Source organism: Dendrobates tinctorius, unplaced genomic scaffold, assembly GCF_039654945.1.
Source record: "Dendrobates tinctorius isolate UK_male_01 unplaced genomic scaffold, ASM3965494v1 ptg000025l, whole genome shotgun sequence".
In the NCBI taxonomy this organism is placed as follows: Eukaryota; Metazoa; Chordata; class Amphibia; order Anura; family Dendrobatidae; genus Dendrobates; species Dendrobates tinctorius.
In genome coordinates this window covers 10,395,160-10,418,886 of record NW_027361693.1, presented here as the reverse complement: position 1 = coordinate 10,418,886, position 23,727 = coordinate 10,395,160, and the positions used below count along the sequence as shown (strand labels likewise).

Genomic DNA, 23,727 nt, shown 5'->3' with positions numbered 1-23,727 from the left:
AGCGAAGACGGCGGCGTATGTGGATACATCCGATTGTTGAACTCCGGGAGAGCCGTGGGGCATACCACACCCTCTACAGCGAGCTACGTGCAAACCCGGAGAAATTTACTGATTATATCCGGATGTCCCACGAAAGTTTCATGGATTTGCTTGCTCGTGTCCAACAATCCATCCGGAGACAGGACACACAGCTCCGTCGTGCGATTCCTCCTGAGGAACGGCTACTGGTGACATTACGGTATGTTTTAAAAACAAAGGGGTGTGGTCTGATGTTTTTTTTTGTAAATTTAGTATTCAAAACCTTGGGTAATTAGTTTTCGTGAATGTACTAATATTTTTTTTTATAGTTTTTAAAAATAATATACATAAATATTAATTTTACTTCTTTGTCTGTTCACAGATTCCTGGCGACTGGAGAAACCCTATCCTCACTACACTTCCAGTACCGTATTGGAATCTCTACCTTGTCTGGAATTGTTGCTGACACCTGCCGGGCTCTCTGGAATGTTCTTTGCCCAGAATTTATGCCCCTGCCCACCGCTGAAAAGTGGATGGAAATTGCTGACAAATTCTGGACAGTATGCAATTTTCCCAACTGTTTGGGAGCTGTTGATGGGAAACACATACGGATCATCAAACCCCAAAGAACGGGATCTGAGTACTATAATTACAAAAAGTACTTTTCAATAGTACTCATTGCAATTGCGGATGCCGGATGTATGTTTGTAGCAGTGGACATTGGAGCATTTGGCCGTGGTAATGACTCGCAGGCTTTTAAAAACTCAGACATGGGCCGGAGGTTGTATGGCAACCAATTTAATTTCCCTATGCCACGGCCTCTTCCTCACACCGAAGCTCCGCCACTGCCCTTTGTAATGGTTGGCGATGAGGCTTTTCAAATGTGCGGAAACTTACTGAAACCCTACTCCAGCCGGGACTTGGACCACACCAAAAAAATTTTTAATTACAGGCTGACCAGGGCCAGAAGAACTGTCGAGTGTGCTTTTGGGATTCTTGTTTCCAGATGGCGAATTCTGGGCACGGCCATTAATCTTAAACTTGAAACAGTCGATGAGGTGGTGAAGGCCTGTGTGGTTCTACATAACTTTGTGATGGCTAAAGAGCACACGACCTTTGAACTGGACGATGATGCTCCTAACCCATTGCCTGAATTCACTCAGCACACTCTCAGGTCATCCGTTGAAGTTGGCCAAATGAGGGACAAATTTGCGGCCTACTTTATTTCTGATGTAGGACGGGTGCACTGGCAAGATGAAATGGTGTAATGTTGTTGTTTATGGTAATAAAAATCCTTATTTGATACCATTACTGAGTGCACTATATTTTTTAAACTCAAATTAATTAAAAAACTTCCCATGTATAACTGAATTTTGTTATGTTCACACACCTGGGCAGGTAAATACACATACGAGTTAAAATGCAGCATTGCTAGTCTGCGTGAAATATATTGGAATGAGCAAAGCTGCAGGCCATGAATCAGGAAACCATTTTTTTCAAGAGAAAATTGTGCAACTAGTTTAAAACAAAGTATGTGATTTTCTCAAAACACAACCCTCAAAACCCAACCCCAATGAAAGTCCATGGGGAATACAAGTCAGCATTGAGTGGATGAATGTAATCTGCTCATGTAATCTGCTCCATTACAAGTTATTACACTAGGCCTTGGAATGACTATACTAGGCCGTGGTATTTCAAATATGAGTATAGTAGGCCTTGGGGCTAGTAGTATAGTAATATGTGAAATACCACGGCCTAGTATAGTCATACCAAGGCCTACTGTAATAACTCGATTTTTAACAACTAGCATCTTGTTTCACAAAAAACAAACTGGTGAAACTAGAAAGAAACTTATTTTTTAGACAAGTTTCAACAATTTGTTTTTCATGAAACCAGATTCTATTTGGTAAAACTAGAGTTATTACACTAGGCCTTGGAATGACTATACTAGGCCGTGGTATTTCAAATATGAGTATACTAGGCCTTGGGGCTAGTAGTATAGTAATATGTGAAATACCACGGCCTAGTATAGTCATACCAAGGCCTACTGTAATAACTCGATTTTTAACAACTAGCATTTTTAACAACTAGCATCTTGTTTCACAAAAAACAAACTGGTGAAACTAGAAAGAAACTTATTTTTTAGACAAGTTTCAACAGTTTGTTTTTCATGAAACCAGATTCTATTTGGTAAAACTAGAGTTATTACACTAGGCCTTGGAATGACTATACTAGGCCGTGGTATTTCAAATATGAGTATACTAGGCCTTGGGGCTAGTAGTATAGTAATATGTGAAATACCACGGCCTAGTATAGTCATACCAAGGCCTACTGTAATAACTCGATTTTTAACAACTAGCATTTTTAACAACTAGCATCTTGTTTCACAAAAAACAAACTGGTGAAACTAGAAAGAAACTTATTTTTTAGACAAGTTTCAACAGTTTGTTTTTCATGAAACCAGATTCTATTTGGTAAAACTAGAGTTATTACACTAGGCCTTGGAATGACTATACTAGGCCGTGGTATTTCAAATATGAGTATACTAGGCCTTGGGGCTAGTAGTATAGTAATATGTGAAATACCAAGGCCTAGTATAGTCATACCAAGGCCTACTGTAATAACTCGATTTTTAACAACTAGCATTTTTAACAACTAGCATCTTGTTTCACAAAAAACAAACTGGTGAAACTAGAAAGAAACTTATTTTTTAGACAAGTTTCAACAGTTTGTTTTTCATGAAACCAGATTCTATTTGGTAAAACTAGAGTTATTACACTAGGCCTTGGAATGACTATACTAGGCCGTGGTATTTCAAATATGAGTATACTAGGCCTTGGGGCTAGTAGTATAGTAATATGTGAAATACCACGGCCTAGTATAGTCATACCAAGGCCTACTGTAATAACTCGATTTTTAACAACTAGCATTTTTAACAACTAGCATCTTGTTTCACAAAAAACAAACTGGTGAAACTAGAAAGAAACTTATTTTTTAGACAAGTTTCAACAGTTTGTTTTTCATGAAACCAGATTCTATTTGGTAAAACTAGAGTTATTACACTAGGCCTTGGAATGACTATACTAGGCCGTGGTATTTCAAATATGAGTATACTAGGCCTTGGGGCTAGTAGTATAGTAATATGTGAAATACCACGGCCTAGTATAGTCATACCAAGGCCTACTGTAATAACTCGATTTTTAACAACTAGCATTTTTAACAACTAGCATCTTGTTTCACAAAAAACAAACTGGTGAAACTAGAAAGAAACTTATTTTTTAGACAAGTTTCAACAGTTTGTTTTTCATGAAACCAGATTCTATTTGGTAAAACTAGAGTTATTACACTAGGCCTTGGAATGACTATACTAGGCCGTGGTATTTCAAATATGAGTATACTAGGCCTTGGGGCTAGTAGTATAGTAATATGTGAAATACCACGGCCTAGTATAGTCATACCAAGGCCTACTGTAATAACTCGATTTTTAACAACTAGCATTTTTAACAACTAGCATCTTGTTTCACAAAAAACAAACTGGTGAAACTAGAAAGAAACTTATTTTTTAGACAAGTTTCAACAGTTTGTTTTTCATGACACCAGATTCTATTTGGTAAAACTAGAGTTATTACACTAGGCCTTGGAATGACTATACTAGTCCATGTTATTTCACATATGACTATACTAGCCCTTGGGTTGGTTTTTAACATGTATTTACCCATCAGTGTGTGTGAGCGGCGCAAACAACATTAATGAAACTTATTAATGGTGAACCACAAATGTAAATTTATTTTTTATCACAAAAAAAAAATTATTTTTTACGGCGTTTGGGGGCAGATGGTTTCAATTTGGGGGTGTGCAGGGAATATGCAACACTTGCAGTTGAAGACGGTGTTTGAGGGGAAGGGGCAACAAAACTTGTGGGGGAAGGTAGTCCAGTTAAGGGAATTAAACTTGGAACACTTGTAGGAGAGGAAATCTGTTCAGTTACATTAGTTGTAATGGCATGTCGCCGTAGGCTTGTGTGCCTGGACCGACTTTGGCCCAATGCCCGCCTTGATTGATTTCGCCTTGAAGTAGGGGCAAATATGGAATGTAGGTCCCCCGTCTGCTGGTATGGCTGCTGCTGCTGAGGTGGCGGCTGCTGCTGCTGAGGTGGCGGCTGCTGCTGCAGAGGTGGCGGCTGCTGCTGAGGTGGCGGCTGCTGCTGAGGTGGCTGCTGCTGCTGAGGTGGTTGCTGCTGCTGCTGAGGTGGCGGCTGCTGCTGAGGTGGCTGCTGCTGCTGAGGTGGCGGCTGCTGCTGAGGTGGCTGCTGCTGCTGAGTTGGCTGCTGCTGCTGAGGTGGCTGATGCTGCTCTTCATTGTCAGTGCTCGTCCTTGCAGGAGGACTGGTGGCGGCAGTGATGGCCCAGGTTTGCAGAGTGGTGGTGGCAGGGCTACTACATGTTGTTGTAGCGGCAGGGCTGTTCCATGTTTGCCTAGTGGTGGCTGAGCTCCACGCATGCATGGGATTGGCGGTGGTGCTCCAGACAGGAGCAGCGCTTGCCATGGTGGTGTCGGTGAAGTGACCAGCTGCACTCAGACTTGTGGTGGTGTAACGGTGGGTGTCCTGGCTTTGAATAGAGGTGTCCGTGCAGTGGTATGCAGCACAAGTCGGTAGTGAGGTGAAGCGAGTCAATGGTGGCACAGGTGGAAAGGACACCACTGACTGCTGACCGTACCGATTATGCTGCATAGCCTGCAAGAAAGCATTGTTGCAGGCCTGCAGCACATTCAGCTGTTGATCAGGACTAAGGTGTTCCGCCATGCCCTTTTCAATCTTACTAAAAAAATGGTGTGCTGGTCTGTTGAGGTCGGCCTCCAGACGGTCAAGGCACTGTTCTACAGAATTGAAGCGGTGTTCAAAGTGGTTAAAACCACGTTCCATGAGTGCAAAACCGCTTTCAACTCTGTCGGACAGTGACTTGAGGCTGGAATTAAATGTCTCGCTCAAATGCATAAACTCGGGCAAGACATTCCTGTCCAAGGCCCTCTGCCGCTGGCGGGTAGTGCCCGCATAACCAGTGGCAGAGACCTGGGACAGGGGAACACCTGATGGCCCAGCTTCCTGGTCACCAGCTGTGTGTGTGGCTGACCTGCAAGGTGCTTCCTGGCTGTCGGATGGCTGGGATGGGTCAGAGGACGTCCGAGGAAGGACCGCTCCAGGGCCAGGTTGCAGGGTGCTGCTCCAGGTGCTGTGGAAGAAAGGAAAATCATTACTACCATGCCTTTACAAGAAGCATCAGCTGTGGATTAGAAAAACACAGATTAATAAAAATAAAAACCCAAAATGTATAATACTTACGATCTTGTGGCAAGGACCGGTCTTAGGAACTGCAACGCGTGATAGTGACGGTATCTAGTTCTGGTCCTTGACGCAGATCCACTGCGAACCTGGCCCTCAGCAGGAACATCACTGTTGAAGCGGTCCTTGATTGAACGCCAACGTGTTCGGACTTTGTCCACTGTTGATAAAAAAAAACAGTGCCGTCAAGGACAACAGTCACTGCGGCCCAATGTAGCAATACAATACTCAAAGCAGTCACTGTAGACCCCGATGACACTGTTGGGTTTCCTGCTAGAATACGCCAAGCACGAAACCCAACAGTGCCGTCAAGGACAACAGTCACTGTGGCACAATGTAGCAATACAATACTCAAAGCAGTCACTGTAGACCCCGATGACACTGTTGGGTTTCCTGCTAGAATACGCCTAGCACGAAACCCAACAGTGCCGTCAAGGACAACAGTCACTGCGGCACAATCTAGCAATACAATACTCAAAGCAGTCACTGTAGACCCCGATGAAACTGTTGGGTTTCATGCTAGAATACGCCTAGCACGAAACCCAACAGTGCCGTCAAGGACAACAGTCACTGCGGCACAATGTAGCAATACAATACTCAAAGCAGTCACTGTAGACCCCGATGACACTGTTGGGTTTCCTGCTAGAATACGCCTAGCACGAAACCCAACAGTGCCGTCAAGGACAACAGTCACTGCGGCACAATGTAGCAATACAATACTCAAAGCAGTCACTGTAGACACCGATGACACTGTTGGGTTTCCTGCTAGAATACGCCTAGCACGAAACACAACAGTGCCGTCAAGGACAACAGTCACTGCGGCACAATGTAGCAATACAATACTCAAAGCAGTCATTGTAGACCCCGATGACACTGTTGGGTTTCCTGCTAGAATACGCCTAGCACGAAACCCAACAGTGCCGTCAAGGACAACAGTCACTGCGGCACAATACAGAGCAGGGAAATACTCACTAAACGCCTTTTTGGAGGATGCTGTGGCGCTGTCCCAGCCATCCATCAACGCTGCGGCCACCTCATTCCATAGCCGCCGGGTCACCACATTGTCCTTGTACAGCCGGTCACGGCTGTCCCACAACGGCGAACGCTCCTGGACCAGGCTGATGAGCTGCTCATTATCCAGGTAGACGTCTTCATCCCGTTGTGGAACCTAGACAAAACACATTCATTAGAATAATCAAATTTAAATTGAATAAAAAGTTACAAAAAAAGAAACAAAAAAATGAGTAAAAATAGAAGATAAAAAATAAAGAACATTACAAATCATTTGATACTTACATTCCGTATCACCACCGGGACTTGGCTTCGCTGCTCCTGCTCTTCACCCTCACTAGTGCCGTCCGCAGATGATGATGACGATGTCTTAAGAAAGTTGAAAAAAACGTAAGAGATTTGGAGAAGCAGCAGATATACTTACCAGATGCACGAAAATAATCACCTCACGGTCTGCTTGCGCCAATTCCTGCCGCGATGGGGAATACTCTGATTCTGAAGACATACTGCATGTAAAAATAATAAAAATCATTAGTACATACATAATTTAAAAGGACAGGCATATAATGTAATATACTCACATTCTTCGCTGATATAATGGGTTCTTGGTTGACTGTCTGCTCTTCAATCTCTCAGTGTAGTAGTGGCAGAGTTTTGGCAGGCACCTCCTTTATATAGACTTTTTTTTTTTGACTTTAGAAGATTCTAACTAGGATAAAAAGTGGACACCACCCAAAAAACGCAGCGCTAAAAAATCGCATACCTGCGCATGCCAGTGCGCACGTATGCGCATCCATAGGCTATAATGGCCATTTTTAGCGCAAAACGTGCGCATACGTGCGCATGCGCTTTTTTCCAGGGCCAAAAAATGCAACATGCAGCGTCTGGAAAATACCAACGCACACCCCAAAAAAACGCAGCGCATGAAAATCGCATACATGCGTTTACAAGCGCGCATGTATGCGCACCCATGTTAAATATAGGGGAAAAATCGCATGCGCACGTATGCGTTTTTTTCCAGCGCTAAAAAACGCAAATGTGAAACCAGCCTAACAGGCTGAAATTGGATGGTGTATAAAATGTCTATATAGGACTGGGGAGAATTTGAATCTCCCTAGAGATTTTAGCAAGCTGGCAATGATGCTCTCAGTCCCAAGTATGGCAGCAGGCAGCCTAATAAGCAGGACTGCTGCACACAGAAAAGTGTGGAAAAATGAACGTTTGGTAACTCAGCAAAAAAGAGGCTGAAAAGTATTTTTGCTTTTAAAAAAAGCAGTTTGCACAGCAGTGTGAAAACAGCAATGCAGCTATCAGGGAGCCTTATAAGGCAGACTAATATCCAACAGAGCTGATGTACCAAAATATAGCATCCCCTTGCACTGCACACTAACTGGTATGTTGTAGAGGCAAAATCGCTAGCAGCAGAAGCAATTTTTTTGTATCTTATTCCCTGCCTAACGCTCTCCCTACAGAATCATCATCAGCAGCAGCTCTCCCTATTCTGAGATCAGCAGAAGTAAGATGGTGGTCGGCGTGCATGCCCTTTTATAGCCCCTGTGATGCCACACAAAAAAAGCCAACCACTTGCATGCCCTTCTCAAAGATGGTGGTGACCGCTGCCTATGTCATCGCGTTGCCCACAGTGTGCGTCCTCCATCATTGGCTGAAAAAGGGCGCTGAAGCATCATTTGAAACGCGACTTTGGCACCATGGTCGCCGACCTCGTGACTGACCTCACGCTATGGTCGGGTTTCGTTTCATGAAACCTGACTTTTGCGAAAGTCGGCGACTTTTGAAATTGACCGACCCGTTTTGCTCAACTCTAGTAATAAAAAGTCTTTATGAATTAATTTTTTAAAAGGGAGATACACAGCATAAAAAGTTAGGTGAACCAAATGGAGGTAAATTACCAGAAGGATAAAGGCATGCAAGAAAACAACCTAAGCAAAATAATGCATAATTCTCAATGTTTGTCGCAAAGCCAGTAAATACTGGGTAGTGTATTGTTACAAAACAATAAGTGACACAAAAAACATATGGTGCAGTCAATGATAAATTTATGATTATTCCAAATAAGAAAAGACAATAAAAATGACAACAATGTTAACGTACCAAACAATAAATGATCTAAAGTGCAAAAAGTAGGTGCAATGATGAGGGCAAATTATTGTATCACAGCTTGAAAACGCTTTTTTGGTGACAGACAAGTCTTTCAATTCTTGTTTGAGGGATTTTCATCTAGTCTTACTTGGAAAATTCCTCCAGTTCTGTGAGCTTCCCGGGTCCTCTTGCATGCACTGCTATTTTGAAGTCTAGCCACAGATTTTCAATAATGTTCAGATCAGTAGACAGTGAGGGCCACTGTAGAGTCTTCAGCTTGCACCTTTTGAGGTAGTCTATTGTGGATATTGACATTGATTTTGTGTTTGTAGGATCATTATGGATTTGCAGAAGCTATCCTCTTTTCAACTTCAGCTTTATTAAAGAAGATGTCATGTTTGCATCAAGATTTTGTTGAAATTTCATTGAATCCATTCTTCCCACTACCCATGAAATATTTCCTGTGCCATTGGCTGCAACACAACCCCAAAACATGATTAATCCACCCCAATGCTTAATGGTTGGCGAGATGTTCTTTTCCTGAAATTGTATGCCTTATTTTGAGCACATACCCATGATCATTGTGGTCAAAGAGTTCTATTTTAACCTCATCTGTCTTCAGAACTTGTTGCCAAAATGTCTCAATATGGTTCAGATATTCTTTTGCACACTTCTGAAGCTTTTTACACCTCAGGAGATGTAAAACAGTTAAAAAAAGGAAAAAAGTTGTAAAAATATTTTTGAAAAAGTCACAAAATAATACAAAAATTATATATTGTACCTATAAATAAATATTTTTATGAAAATAAAAAATGTTTGGTAAGGGGTAATGGATATTGGCCTTTCAGCCTAAAAATAGCAGTGCATAGCCACACCAGAAAAGGTGCATCTATTAGATATGCTAATCAAGACATTTTATTTGGCTCTTCCCGCTTGCTCTTCTCTTTGGCAAGTGGTGTTCATATTTGTGGAGTTGATGTCACCTTTAAAATTTAGGTGATATCAAGCCCAGCAATTAGTCATGGAGAGGCATCTATAAGACGCCTCTCCATTATTATCCCAATAGTTATTATCACCTTGCACCCATTTCATTGAAGCCCTGGTTCCTTTTAAAAACCAGAAAATAATAAGAATTGTAAAAATAAAAATAGCTAATAGATGAGACTGTTCTGGGATGGCTGTGGGCTGCTATTTTTAGGTTAGGGGGCCAATGTCCATGGCCACTTACCAACCTAAGAATGCTAGCTCCCAGCGTTGGGACCCTCTATTCTTGATAACCAGCCGTGATATAGCTGCTAACTGAGAGTTGCAGCCCACAGCTGTCAGTTTTGCCTTGCTGGAGCTAAAAACAATTTTGTGGAAAAATTAGAATTTTTTTATTCATGGCTCTATATTATGAACTTCTATGAAGCATCTTAGAGTTCAAGGTGCTTAACACATCTAGATAAGTTCTCTGAGAGTCTATTTTCCAAAATAGTGTCACTTGCAGGGGTTTTTTCACTGTTTAGGCACATCAGAGACTCTCCAAAAGCGACATAGCGTCAGATAATGGTTCCAGCAAATTTTGCAATCAAAATGTCAAATGACGCGCCTTCCCTACAGAGCCCCTCTGTGTGCCAAACAATAGTTTTCCTCCACATGTAGGATATCTGCATTCTCAGAAGAAATTTCACAACAAACTCTGTGGTAAAATGTAATCTGTTTTCTTTCTAAAAATGCAAAATTTGGAACTAAAAGTACAATCCACTGCTCAATTTTATAAACTTCTGTGTAGCACCTGGGGGTTCAAGGTTCTCACCACACATCTTGATACTGTAAGTTCCTTGAGGGGACTAGTTTCCAAAATGTTGTTACTTGTAGGTGGTTTACACTGTTTAGGCATCTCAAGAGCTCTCCAAATTCAACATGGCATCCACTAATTATTCAAAGAAATTTTACATTCAAAAAGTCAAATGGCACTCCTTCCCTTCTGACCTCTGCCATGTGCCCAAGCCATGGTTTTCCCCACATAGGGCATACAGGCATACTCAGGAGAAATTGCACAGAAAAGTTTTTGGTCCATTGTTTCATGTTTCCCTTGTTAAAATAAAAACTAAGTAAAGTAAAATTTTTGTGAAAAAAGTTAAGTGTTTCTTTTTCCTTCCACATTCTATTAATTCCTGTGAATCACCTGAAAGTTTATTAAATTTCTTAAATGTAGTTTTGAATAACTTGAGGTGTGCAGTTTTTAGAAGTATATCATTTTTGGGTCAAAATTGTTGTGGTCGCTAAGTGTTTAAACAAACTTTAATATACTTAAACAGATATTTATAATTTAGGTATGCAGTTAAATTTTACATGCATAAGTACCATACATATTGTATGGAATCACTTTTTATTGCTTAAACATTTGTGTAGTTAACAGTTAAACTGTAAAGCGCTGTGGAATATGTTGGCGCCATATAAAGATTATTATTATTATTATTATATATTGTTCTATTTATCATAGATCATTTTCTTGTTTTTCTTTACCTCTGACAAAATTTGTCACCATAGTTATACTTTGATTGTATATTTTTTAATTCTCATTTTTTACTGTTTTTGAAAAAAGAAACATGCTACATATACTTAATAAAAGATTCACTACTCTACACTTGTGATGTTTTGATCCTTCAAGTTCAGGAGAATGCAAGAGAATGCTATGAATATTTTTAGAATAAACATGAGATTGTCTAAATTATGAGGTTGAATAAAGGTTAAAGATAAAAATGAAAACTTGTAAAGAATGAGTAATTAATCTCTCTACAGATATAAATGTGCGATACATGAGGAATGCTAAGAGATAGTTAAAGTGAGCTCTGGAGCAATAAAAAAGAGACTCATAAACAATAGGAAGAGAAAAGATAATCTCTAGGGAAGGATATGTGTAATATATGACAAAGAATAACATAGCATACAGTAAGATGGGAAAATACAGGGAAATTAAACATTTATTGAAACAACCACCCAATCTTGCAGTAAACATGTACTTTTAAGTTATTATTTTTCAAATAAAGATGTAATATTTATGAACTATATGTAAGGTAATATCAAGATCAGGAGCAGTCCTCTCGGAGATTTGATTTTTGGAGATGTTCTGATGAATGTGTCATGTTAGTGGCTCATGTTATTCTGCCATATCATTTGTTTCAATATACCTATGTTCTGCTATTTTTTTTTTTAATTAAAACTAAGATATAAAAAAAAATTATTATAAGTACATGCCCAAACTAAGGGCATGTACTTAAAGGGAATCTGTCACCCTTTTTTGGCCTATCAGCTGCCGGCATTGACATCAGGCGCTTATCTACAGCATTCTGTAATGCTGTAGATAAGCCCCTGATGTAACCAGAAAGACAAGAAAAACACGTTAGATTATACTCAACATGTCGCGGTCTGGTCCAGCTCCTCCCATCTTCATACGATGCCGTCCTCTCCTTCCCTTCCGGTTGTGGCTCCAGCACAGGCGCAGTGCTCTGCCCTTTTGAGGGCAGAGCAGAATACTGCAGTGAGCAGGCGCCAGACCTCTCCTGACGCCTGCATACTGCAGGACTCTGCTCTTCCCTCAACAGGGCAGAGCAGTGCGCCTGCGCCGGAGCCACTACAGGAAGGGAGGAAGAGGATGGCATCATATGAAGATGGGAGGAGCCGGATCAGACAGCGACACCTATCGGACCGGACCGCCCCCTTCAGTGAGTATAATCTAACGTGTTTTATTATCTTTCAGGTTACATTGGGTGCTTATCTACAGCATTACAGAATGCTGTAGATAAGCCCCTGATTGTCCCTGCCAGCAGCTGATAGGGCAAAAAAAAGGTGACAGATTCCCTTTAAACATTTTTAACACTATGCAATTCTTGTAAAACTTTTTTTTTACTGTTTTACAGAAATCCATATTTGAAATGGTATGCTAATGAGTTGCAAATGCAGAGATTGGACATTGCAATCACAGCTCACTTGCCTCTTTCCCATTCCTTGCTCGTTGATTGCTTCTGGTCCATGACAGACAGGCCACTGCAAAATGCATGACCTGTGAATCAGAGACAGGAGGCAGGCAGTGGGCAGGGAATAGGGAAAGTGTAGGAGAACTGTAAGTGAAGTGCCTGCCAAATCCATTGTAGCTCCTTAGCATATTATTTAAACTATGGATTTCTCTAAAGCAGCAAAACAGATTTCTACAAGAAACATAAGGATTTGTTAAGCATTTTAAGCACCTTTATATACTGTACATATCATTAGTTTAAGTTTAAAAATTCTTATGACAGGATCCCTTTAACTGTGTTTCATCTTTGGCAGCTGTAGTTTTTCTCATTACTATACAGTTCTTATGTCTAGCACTCATTCATGCTAAAATTGTTATTGTGTTTATTCTCACTTTGCAAGCTATTGAGGCATACAGTGAATTGGAGATAAAGACTCTGTCAGTGTCACATTTTTGTACATTAATACACTAGAGGATTGAGTGTGATACCCTCAGGAGTTTTCTTAAGATTTTATAAATGCCTCTTGAGAAATTCTTATCATGCAATTTTGAATGCTAACTTTACTTGCAAAGTCTTCATAACAAGACATATCTGCAGTCGTTAACATAGGAACTGAATTATGTCTTCACTTAATGTAAAATGGTTGCATCCTTTTGCGATTTTCCACCCTAGGCATTTTATAAACACTTATGTGTATTGAAATCTAATCACATATTTGTTAATATCAAATTTATGTGAATTATTTCTTTTATAAATACCATAAATGTGTCTTATCTACATGATAAATCTAAATACAATGGTTAAAGGGGTTGCCATGGCTTGAGGCTCAAATCTCCAGTCACTGTTTGTGATTTTTGGCTTGAGATTCCTCACGCAGTGCACGCTGTCAGAATTCTCCGGTGTTGGTGATGAGAATGGGGGCGGTCATGGGACTGTAAGTGTATGATATGCATAATTATGGCCACATTCTGACTAGAATTGTCAAGTGAATTGAGCTTGACTGTATTTATGCAAATCCCATACTTGTGGGCAGAAAAATATTCAGAATTGCGAGTCCTCAGTGGTTGATAGCTTTTAATGGCTAACTGAAAAGATGGTAACTAGTGTTGAGCATTCCGATACCGCAAGTATCGGGTATCGGCCGATACTTGCTGTATCGGAATTCCGATACCGACTTCCGATATTTTTTCAATATCGGAATTCGGCATCGGAATCGGAAGTTCAGTTGATTGACGGCCTGACGTCATCATGATGCGCGGTGTGTGCGCATCATGATGCGCCGTCATTTCGGGCCTTCCGGGGGTCTCTGCCGGCCTGCCGGGGGGCTGTGCCGGCCTGCCGGGGGGCTGTGTGGACTGCCCGGGGTCTGTACCGGCCTGCCGGTGGTCTGTGCACCCTGTGGGGGTCTGTACCGGCCTGCCGGGGGGCTGTGCCGGCCTGCCGGGGGGCTGTGCTGATGTCCGGGGTTCTGTGCAAGCATCGTCCGATGGGACTACAAGTCCCATCGGGCGATGCCTGCTACCATGACAGTGATTGACACATTAGCCAATGATGGGACAGTAGTAGTCCCATCATCCGGCTAATGTGTTAAATGTTAAAAAAAAAAAAAAAATACTACATACATACTACATGCATGCTACATACATACTACATGCTACATACATACTACATATATACTACATACATACTACATACATGCTACATACATACTACATACATACTACATACATACTGCATGCTACATACATACTACATATATACTACATACATACTACATACATGCTACATACATACTACATGCATGCTACATACATACTACATACATACTACATACATACTGCATGCTACATACATACTACATACATACTACATACATACTACATGCATGCTACATACATACTGCATGCTACATACATACCACATACATACTACATATATACTACATGCATGCTACATACATACTACATGCTACATACATACCACATATATACTACATACATACTACATATATACTACATGCATGCTACATACATACTACATGCTACATACATACCACATACATACTACATATATACTACATGCTACATACATACCACATATATACTACATACATACTACATATATACTACATGCATGCTACATACATACTACATGCTACATACATACCACATATATACTACATACATACTACATACATACTACATGCATGCTACATACATACTGCATGCTACATACATACCACATACATACTACATATATACTACATGCATGCTACATACATACTACATGCTACATACATACCACATATATACTACATACATACTACATATATACTACATGCATGCTACATACATACTACATGCTACATACATACTACATATATACTACATGCATGCTACATACATACTACATATATACTACATGCATGCTACATACATACTACATGCTACATGCATGCTACATACATACTACATACATACTACATGCTACATACATACCACATATATACTACATACATACAATACATTCATACAATACATACATAGACATACAGTACATATAACATAGAGTAACATACTTACCAATACTTGTCACATTGTTCCCCGAAGCCATTGTCGTCTACGGAATAAATATTAACATAACAAACCACAAAAATACTCACCCACGATCCGAAGCAGTCCACGAGTGTGTCCCACGACGATCTTGGGTAGAGAACTGCAGCATCAGATGATGCTGCCGTTCTCTACGGGCTGCAGGAATCCAATGACGGAAGGTAGGTATCCTTCCGCACTGTATTCCTCCGCCACTTAAAAAAAAAAGTCCCTAGTCTCACTTTATGCCATTGCTGTGTGGGAAATTCCCACACAGCAATGGCATAAAGTGAGACTAGGGACTTTTTTTTTTTAAGTGGCGGAGGAATACAGTGCGGAAGGATACCTACCTTCCGTCATTGGATTCCTGCAGCCCGTAGAGAACGGCAGCATCATCTGATGCTGCAGTTCTCTACCCAAGATCGTCGTGGGACACACTCGTGGACTGCTTCGGATCGTGGGTGAGTATTTTTGTGGTTTGTTATGTTAATATTTATTCCGTAGACGACAATGGCTTCGGGGAACAATGTGACAAGTATTGGTAAGTATGTTACTCTATGTTATATGTACTGTATGTCTATGTATGTATTGTATGAATGTATTGTATGTATGTAGTATATATGTGGTATGTATGTAGCATGTAGTATGTATGTAGTATGTATGTAGCATGCATGTAGCATGTAGTATGTATGTAGCATGCATGTAGTATATATGTAGTATGTATGTAGCATGCATGTAGTATATATGTAGTATGTATGTAGCATGTAGTATGTATGTAGCATGTAGTATGTATGTAGTATGTATGTAGTATGTATGTGGTATGTATGTGGTATGTAGTATGTATGTAGCATGCATGTAGTATATATGTAGTATGTATGTAGCATGCAGTATATATGTAGTATGTATGTAGTATATATGTGGTATGTATGTAGCATGTAGTATGTATGTAGCATGCATGTAGTATATATGTAGTATGTATGTGGTATGTATGTAGCATGTAGTATGTATGTAGCATGCATGTAGTATATATGTAGTATGTATGTAGTATGTATGTGGTATGTATGTAGCATGCAGTATGTATGTAGCATGCATGTAGTATATATGTAGTATGTATGTAGCATGTATGTAGTATGTAGTATGAATGTAGCATGTATGTAGTATGCATGTTGTATGTATGTAGCATGTAATTTTTTTTTTTTTTTTACATTTAACACATTAGCCGGATGATGGGACTACTACTGTCCCATCATTGGCTAATGTGTCAATCACTGTCATGGTAGCAGGCATCGCCCGATGGGACTTGTAGTCCCATCGGACGATGCCTGCACAGCCCCCCGGAGCCTGCACAGCCCCCCGGCAGGCCGGCACAGCCCCCCGGAGCCGGCACAGCCCCCCGGCAGGCCGGCACAGCCCCCCGGCAGGCCGGCACAGCCCCCCGGCAGGCCGGCACAGCCCCCCGGAGCCTGCACAGACCACCGGCAGGCCGGCACAGACCACCGGAGCCTGCACAGACCCCCTGGCAGGCCGGCACAGCCCCCCGAAAGGCCCGTACAGACCCCAGAGAGGCTGTACAAGGGCAGGAAAGGGTTTTTCTTATTCCGATACCGGAAGTCCCATAGACTTGAATGGGACTTCCGGTATCGGAATCGGCGATACCGATACTTTTTTTAAAGATCGGCCGATACCATCCGATACGATACTTTGAAGTATCGGACGGTATCGCTCAACTCTAATGGTAACACATTGCAAGCTTTCGAGACTACTCAGGTCTCTTCTTCAGGCTAGACTAATACAAAATCTGAAGAGTCACATATTTATGCACATTAAAAACAGAAAAAATGCAATGGATAAGACAAGTGACGTGAAGCAGAACTATCAATATGGGAGAGGGAGAAACATAAATCTTGGACCAGTACATAGATAAGGAGTCCGGATGTTTTATAGTCCTCTGATTGGGGTCTCCTAATGTGTTGTGATGCCCCCACCATACTTGTGGGCATGCGCCTACCTGCTTCCAGCGCCGGCACTGGAGAATCCTGTTACTGCATATTTGAACCCCAAGCCTGGACAACTCATTTTAGTAGTATTTGATAATGGAAAGATTTTGAAATGCAAAATGCAGAGTCTGTGACGGGCATAGTGGGGAGCAATGAAATGAAATTTAACCAGCAGAAATTCCAATTTTATATTTTGCTAAAAACATTTAATCTTTTTATCTTCAGCACTTGCAGTTATATTTTAAGTCATTTTCATTCTACATCTGTCATTCCTTTTAGCATTAAAACATATTTTACATGGTCCAGGATACACAGTAAGTAGAACTTAACATCTAGGATTCCTGTGGCAACATGTTTCGGTTTTCAGTACATATCTTGTAAAATGACTTTTCAACATCACTCAAATATCAGCCTGTACAGGCATCAGAGGGGGATAGGGTGCATGGCTGGGCTTGCCTGTCAATATTTTACATAGTTGACCATTTATTTGAATGACTAGTCTATACAGTAGTAGTATATTTTATTTCAAGCATCCTGTGCAGGAAAAATGTATTGTTTAGCAGAGGCTTTTTTGCAATAGTAGCTGCTTGTAGGGTATCTCAGTAGGTAGTCCAATGATAGTATGATGACCACCAGTTTTGCAGTTTTGTTAATTTTAGATAACAGGTTTTGTTCTTGAAAAAAACCTTTTGAATGTTTTATTTATTTATATTTTCTCTTATTTACATAAATTCAATATATTGGGAATTGAGGTTCAAATAATGTAATAACTCATAACACTTGCAGTTTTCTGAAAAATAGATAAATATAAATTTTTAGGGCTTCCCATTAAGTGTACAGTATGGCAGGGATAGATAAATATTTTATTGATGAATTAACTCTTTTAAAAGGTGTTACTGTTTTTCCTTTAATGTATTACTACAGTTGCCAGGCTTAGTGAGCTTGACGCAAACTTATTTATTCAACTGGTCTCCTATCTGATAGAGAAATAGCTTTGGTGATTAAATGTTTTTTTAGTTCATCTCTTTCAAGACCTAATTGTGACTTGGCTTTCATTAGTATACAGTACTGTAAATATATTACTCATACACAAAATTAAACTAATGATGCAAAAATGCTGTCATTAACATAAACAAGGGTGTCCTAGGTTCGAGACTAGTCGATCAGATGTTTTCATGCTAAATCTGAGTGTAAGGGTGATTCTTAAAAATCATATCGAATGGGGGTATATGCAACACAGGTAGTCACAAAATAATATTTCAAGAGCTGTTTTGGTTATTGCACATAATCTTTATGTTTTTTGTTGCTCTGAATCTGAAAATGACCTCAATTTTGTCATAGGACATCACCTTTCCTGACAATTTAGGTAACTATGGTAAATAAGGCAATACCATGAAAAAAATGAAAATAGACTTAGAAAATAAATTTTTTATTACTAATTTTTCATGAAAATTATTTTTGAACTGAAATGAGCTCACTACCACTCACAAAAATTGATTTTTGCTTCCCTGTGAGGCTCCTCTTGATACATTTACGCTTGTGAGAAGCATCTGAAATGTCTCTCTGAAGCATCCAACAGTAGTCTGCCATCATTGTAATGCTCCATTTTCCCTGGTATCTTTTTTCCATCTCTTTAATATCCCAGTGGAATCATTCACCTTGCTCTTCATTCACAGCTCCCAAATTTTCAGGAAAGTATTCAAGGTGGGAAAGGAGGAAATGTACTTTCTTACTCATCAGGCATCCTAAAGCTTGAAATGCTTTCAGCATTCGTCCAATGATCTTTTTGCAGTCACAATCTTTTTATTGCCTAAAAATTTCTCTATGACCTCTTTAAATGCAATCCACCTTTGTTTTTGAGGATCCGTCATGGTATTGGCAAACTCATTATCAGCTATAAGCCTTCTAATGTCTGGTCCGATGAACACACCTTCCTTCAATTTTGCCTCCGAGAGGCTTGGAAACTTGGTGACCAATTATTTGAAGCATTTTCAAGTGATTTTACGAATTTCTTCATTAAGCCCAATTTTATGTGGAGAGGTGGTAGAAGAATTTTAATGGAGGTACCAAAGTTTCTTGGAGGACACTTCTTTCACCGACTGTGAGCACCCTTGGGCTGCCAACTCTTCTTGGTCCAGTGAATTTGTCTGTCTCAACTGTCCCACAGACACAGAAAACAAGGGTATTTGGTATACTCAGCTTGCTGCCCGAGCTGCATGCACAAGACCTTCAAATTCCCACACACTTGCCTACCATGGTCTTCATATTTAAGTTTATGAAGAGCCAATTCCAAGTTCTCATAGGTTTCCTTCAAGTGTACGGAATGACCTACATGGACGGAAGCATAAAAACTGCCATGATGAAGTAAAACTGCTTTGAGAATTCTTTTTGAAGAATCTATAAAAATATACCATTGCACTGAATCATATTGGATTTTCAATTGACCCATCAAACCTTTGACATTGATGCAATAAACCAACTTGTCTTACTGGACAAAATAAGGAACAAACTCCTTTTCACGATGACTGAACCATGAAAAAGACACTCCAGGTAACATAAAATTCCTGCTTTTGAGCCTTGATCCAAGTTACTAAGTGGCATCATTGTGACAATTCAATTCTCCTCTTGGGAAAAATTTTTGGTCTGGTATCATATTTAAAGTCGGAACTTATTTTGGCATCTGGTTCAGGTATGATTCCAACTTTATCGGAGCTAGGTATCTATTCCAAGGTTGCAGGGGCCTTGGGTACTGGTTTATCTGTGCCATGGGGATGGGTCAAATTGCTGAGTGAAGATTTGGGTATGAAATGGAATGCTTCCATTTGGAATTATACCCTTACACATTGCATGAACAAAAGTAACAGTTATCACTATGGTTCTTTTTCTCTCACCGTACCATAGGAATCCTATAACAGAAAGCTTTTTTCTTATCCTTAAACCAATTTCAGAGGTCCTCAACACACCGCATGTACACTTTATGAGGTGCCCAAACTTTATGTTGATATCCAAGTTTTAGTCTGAAGAATGCAAAGTATACTTTTTTCACAAAGTCTGTATTATTCAGAAACAACACTGTACATTCACCATAAATGAAAGAGAAATGGTCAGGGAAATTAATACACTTCTGTATTAACAAAAAATTAAATTCTAATGCAAGTTTCTTGAGAGCATAAGAACCTTTCACTATGTCACCAGTCACCTGACTGCCATGAGCCAATCATGCAGTTCCTATTGATGTTAATGGGGAAAGAAAATAAGCTGCCTGACGATGATTCACACCAGAGTTTGCAGTAGAACTTTTAGGCTTGTGGCAAGTCCTGACGTTTAGGATTTTTTTCAATTTCTTTTTCGTTATCAAATCACCAAAATACATGGAAATTATATGAATATAATCAAATAGCTTTTTAATCGAAGACCTATGTACTTGTAGGCTATTCACTAAGAAGACCATCAAATCCAAAACATATCACTGAAAAAAGGCCACACATACTGATTCATGATTAAAATACAAATTCACTTCAGGATGCAGAAAGGCCACAATGATAACTGATGGTAGTAAAACTAGTCTGGCACAAAATACTGATGTATTTGATATACTGTCGATTTTGCAGGTTTTCTAATCTGCAAAGAATGGAGAGGTCTGTAATTTTTATCATAGATACACCTTAACTGTGAGAGACAGATTCTATAAAAAAAAATGCAGAAGACCACATTGTATTGTCCTGTATTTGTTACAATAGAAAAACAGAACTCAATATTTAGTCCAGAAACCTTTGTTTGCAATTACAGAACTCAGATGTTTTTTGTAGTTCTTGACCCAGTTTGCACACCCTGCAGAAATGATTTTGGTCCACTCCTCCATACAGATCTTCTCCAGATCTTTCAGGTTTCATTGCTGTCCCTGCGCAATATTGAGTTTCAACTCCCTCCAAAAATTTTCTATTCAATTCAGGTCTGCAAGCAGGATACGCCACTTCAGGACCTTTAAATGCTTCTTGCAGAGCAAGTCCTTAGTTGCCTTGGCTATGCATTTCAGGTTATTTTCATGCTGGAAAACCAAGCCATGAACCATTTTCAATGCTGTTACTGAGGGAAGGAGATCGTTGGCCAAAAATTTTGCTATATATGACCCCATCCATTCTCACATCAGTATGGTGCAGTCATCCTGTCCCCTCTGCATAAAAGCAACCCCAAAGTATGATGTTTCCCCCAACATGCTTCTCAATTGGAACTGTGTTCTTGGGCTTGTACTCATCCTTCTTCTTCCTCCAAACGCAGCGACTGGAGTTGATATCAAAAAGCTCTATTTTGGTCTTATCTGACCATATGACCATCCCCTATGCCTCCTCTGGATCATCCAGATGGTCATAGTCAAACTTCAAATGGGCCTGCACATGTTCTGGCATAATGAGGGGGACATTTAATGCCCTTCAGGATTTTATTCCATGATGTTGTAGTGTGTTACTAACGGTAATGCTTCTGAGTGTGATCTCAGCTCTCTTCAGGTCATTGATCAGGTCCTCCCAAGTAGTTCTGGGCTGCTTTCTGACCTTTCTCATTATTTATTTATTGTATTTATTTCACTCATTTATATAGCGTCATTAATTTCACAGCGCTTTACAGACACTATTGGCACTGTCCCCGATGGGGACACAATTTAAATTCCTTATCAGTATGTCTTTGGAATGTAGCCGGGATAACACTTGGAGCCCCAGACCAAGAAAGATTGACAGTTATCTTGCATTTCTTCCATTCTCTTATAATTGCACCAACAGTTGTTGCTTTATCACCATGCTGCTTGCCTATTGTCCTGATGCCCATGCCAGCCTTGTAAAGGTCAACAATTTTGTCCTATGTATCCTTGGACAGCTCTTTGGTATTGGCCATGGTGGAGAGGTTGGAGTGTGATTGATTGAGTGTGTGTACAAGTTTCAATTAATGCAGGTAATCAGTGCAGAGATGGAGGGCTTTTTAAAGAAAAACTAACAAATCTGTGAGAGTCAGAATTCTTGCTGGTTGGTAGGTGATGAAATACTTATTTCATGCAATAAAATGAAATTTAATTATTTACAAATCTTGCAATGTGATTTTCTGGTTTTTATTTTTAGATTCTGTCTCTCAGGCCGGAGTCACACTAGCGATTAAATCGGACGAATGCAATGTGATAAAAAATCGCCTTGCATTCGTCCCAATGCTATTCTATGTTGCTGCTCCCATCATGCGATTTTTTGTCGGATCCGTTCCTCGGACCGAGACATTCGCAGCATGCTGCAATTGTCACCGATTTTTGGAATGGACTCGCCAATGCAAGTCTATGGGGGCGAGAAAAAATCGGATGACAAACGGACCAGATGTGTGACTTGCGATAAAATCGCACCCGGTGTGTCCTTTACCAAAAGCCAGCAATTCTTTTTACAATACAGTAAAATCACACTGACCGGTGAAATAAAGAAACTAAATAATAGATATAGACACATAGAATAAATATACAGTGGGGCAAAAAAGTATTCTGTCAGTCAGCAATAGTGCAAGTTCCACCACTTAAAAAGATGAAAGGCGTCTGTAATTTACATCATAGGTAGACCTCAACTATGGGAGACAAACTGAGAAAAAAAATCCAGAAAATCACATTGTCTGTTTTTTTTCATTTTATTTGCATATTATGGTGGAAAATAAGTATTTGGTCAGAAACAAAATTTCATCTGAATACTTTGTGATATATCCTTTGTTGGCAATGACAGAGGTCAAACGTTTTCTGTAAGTCTTCACAAGGTTGCCATACACTGTTGTTGGTATGTTGGCCCATTCCTCCATGCAGATCTCCTCTAGGGCAGTGATGTTTTTGGCTTTTCGCTTGGCAACACAGACTTTCAACTCCCTCCAAAGGTTTTCTATAGGGTTGAGATCTGGAGACTAGCTAGGCCACTCCAGGACCTTGAAATGCTTCTTACGAAGCCACTCCTTCGTTGCCCTGGCGGTGTGCTTTGGATCATTGTCATGTTGAAAGACCCAGCCACGTTTCATCTTCAATGCCCTTGCTGATGGAAGGAGGTTTGCACTCAAAATCTCACGATACATGGCCCCATTCATTCTTTCATGTACCCGGATCAGTCGTCCTGGCCCCTTTGCAGAGAAACAGCCCCAAAGCATGATGTTTCCACCACCATGCTTTACAGTAGGTATGGTGTTTGATGGATGCAACTCAGTATTCTTTTTCCTCCAAACACGACAAGTTGTGTTTCTACCAAACAGTTCCAGTTTGGTTTCATCAGACCATAGGACATTCTCCCAAAACTCCTCTGGATCATCCAAATGCTCTCTAGCAAACTTCAGACGGGCCCGGACATGTACAGGCTTAAGCAGTGGGACATGTCTGGCACTGCAGGATCTGAGTCCATGGTGGCGTAGTGTGTTACTTATGGTAGGCCTTGTTACATTGGTCCCAGCTCTCTGCAGTTCATTCACTAGGTCCCCCCGCATGGTTCTGGGATTTTTGCTCACCGTTCTTGTGATCATTCTGACCCCACGGGGTGGGATTTTGCGTGGAGCACCAGATTGAGGGAGATTATCAGTGGTCTTGTATGTCTTCCATTTTCTAATTATTGCTCCCACAGTTGATTTCTTCACTCCAAGCTGGTTGGCTATTGCAGATTCAGTCTTCCCAGCCT

The 23,727-nt window shown here is 40.4% G+C and overlaps 1 protein-coding gene across 1 annotated transcript in view; it reads left to right on the top strand.

Moving 5' to 3' along the window:
- Positions 1-23,727, top strand: part of CDH18 (cadherin 18) — a 1,129,863-nt gene that overhangs the window by 311,919 nt on the left and 794,217 nt on the right. The gene's annotated exons all lie outside the window — the stretch shown is intronic.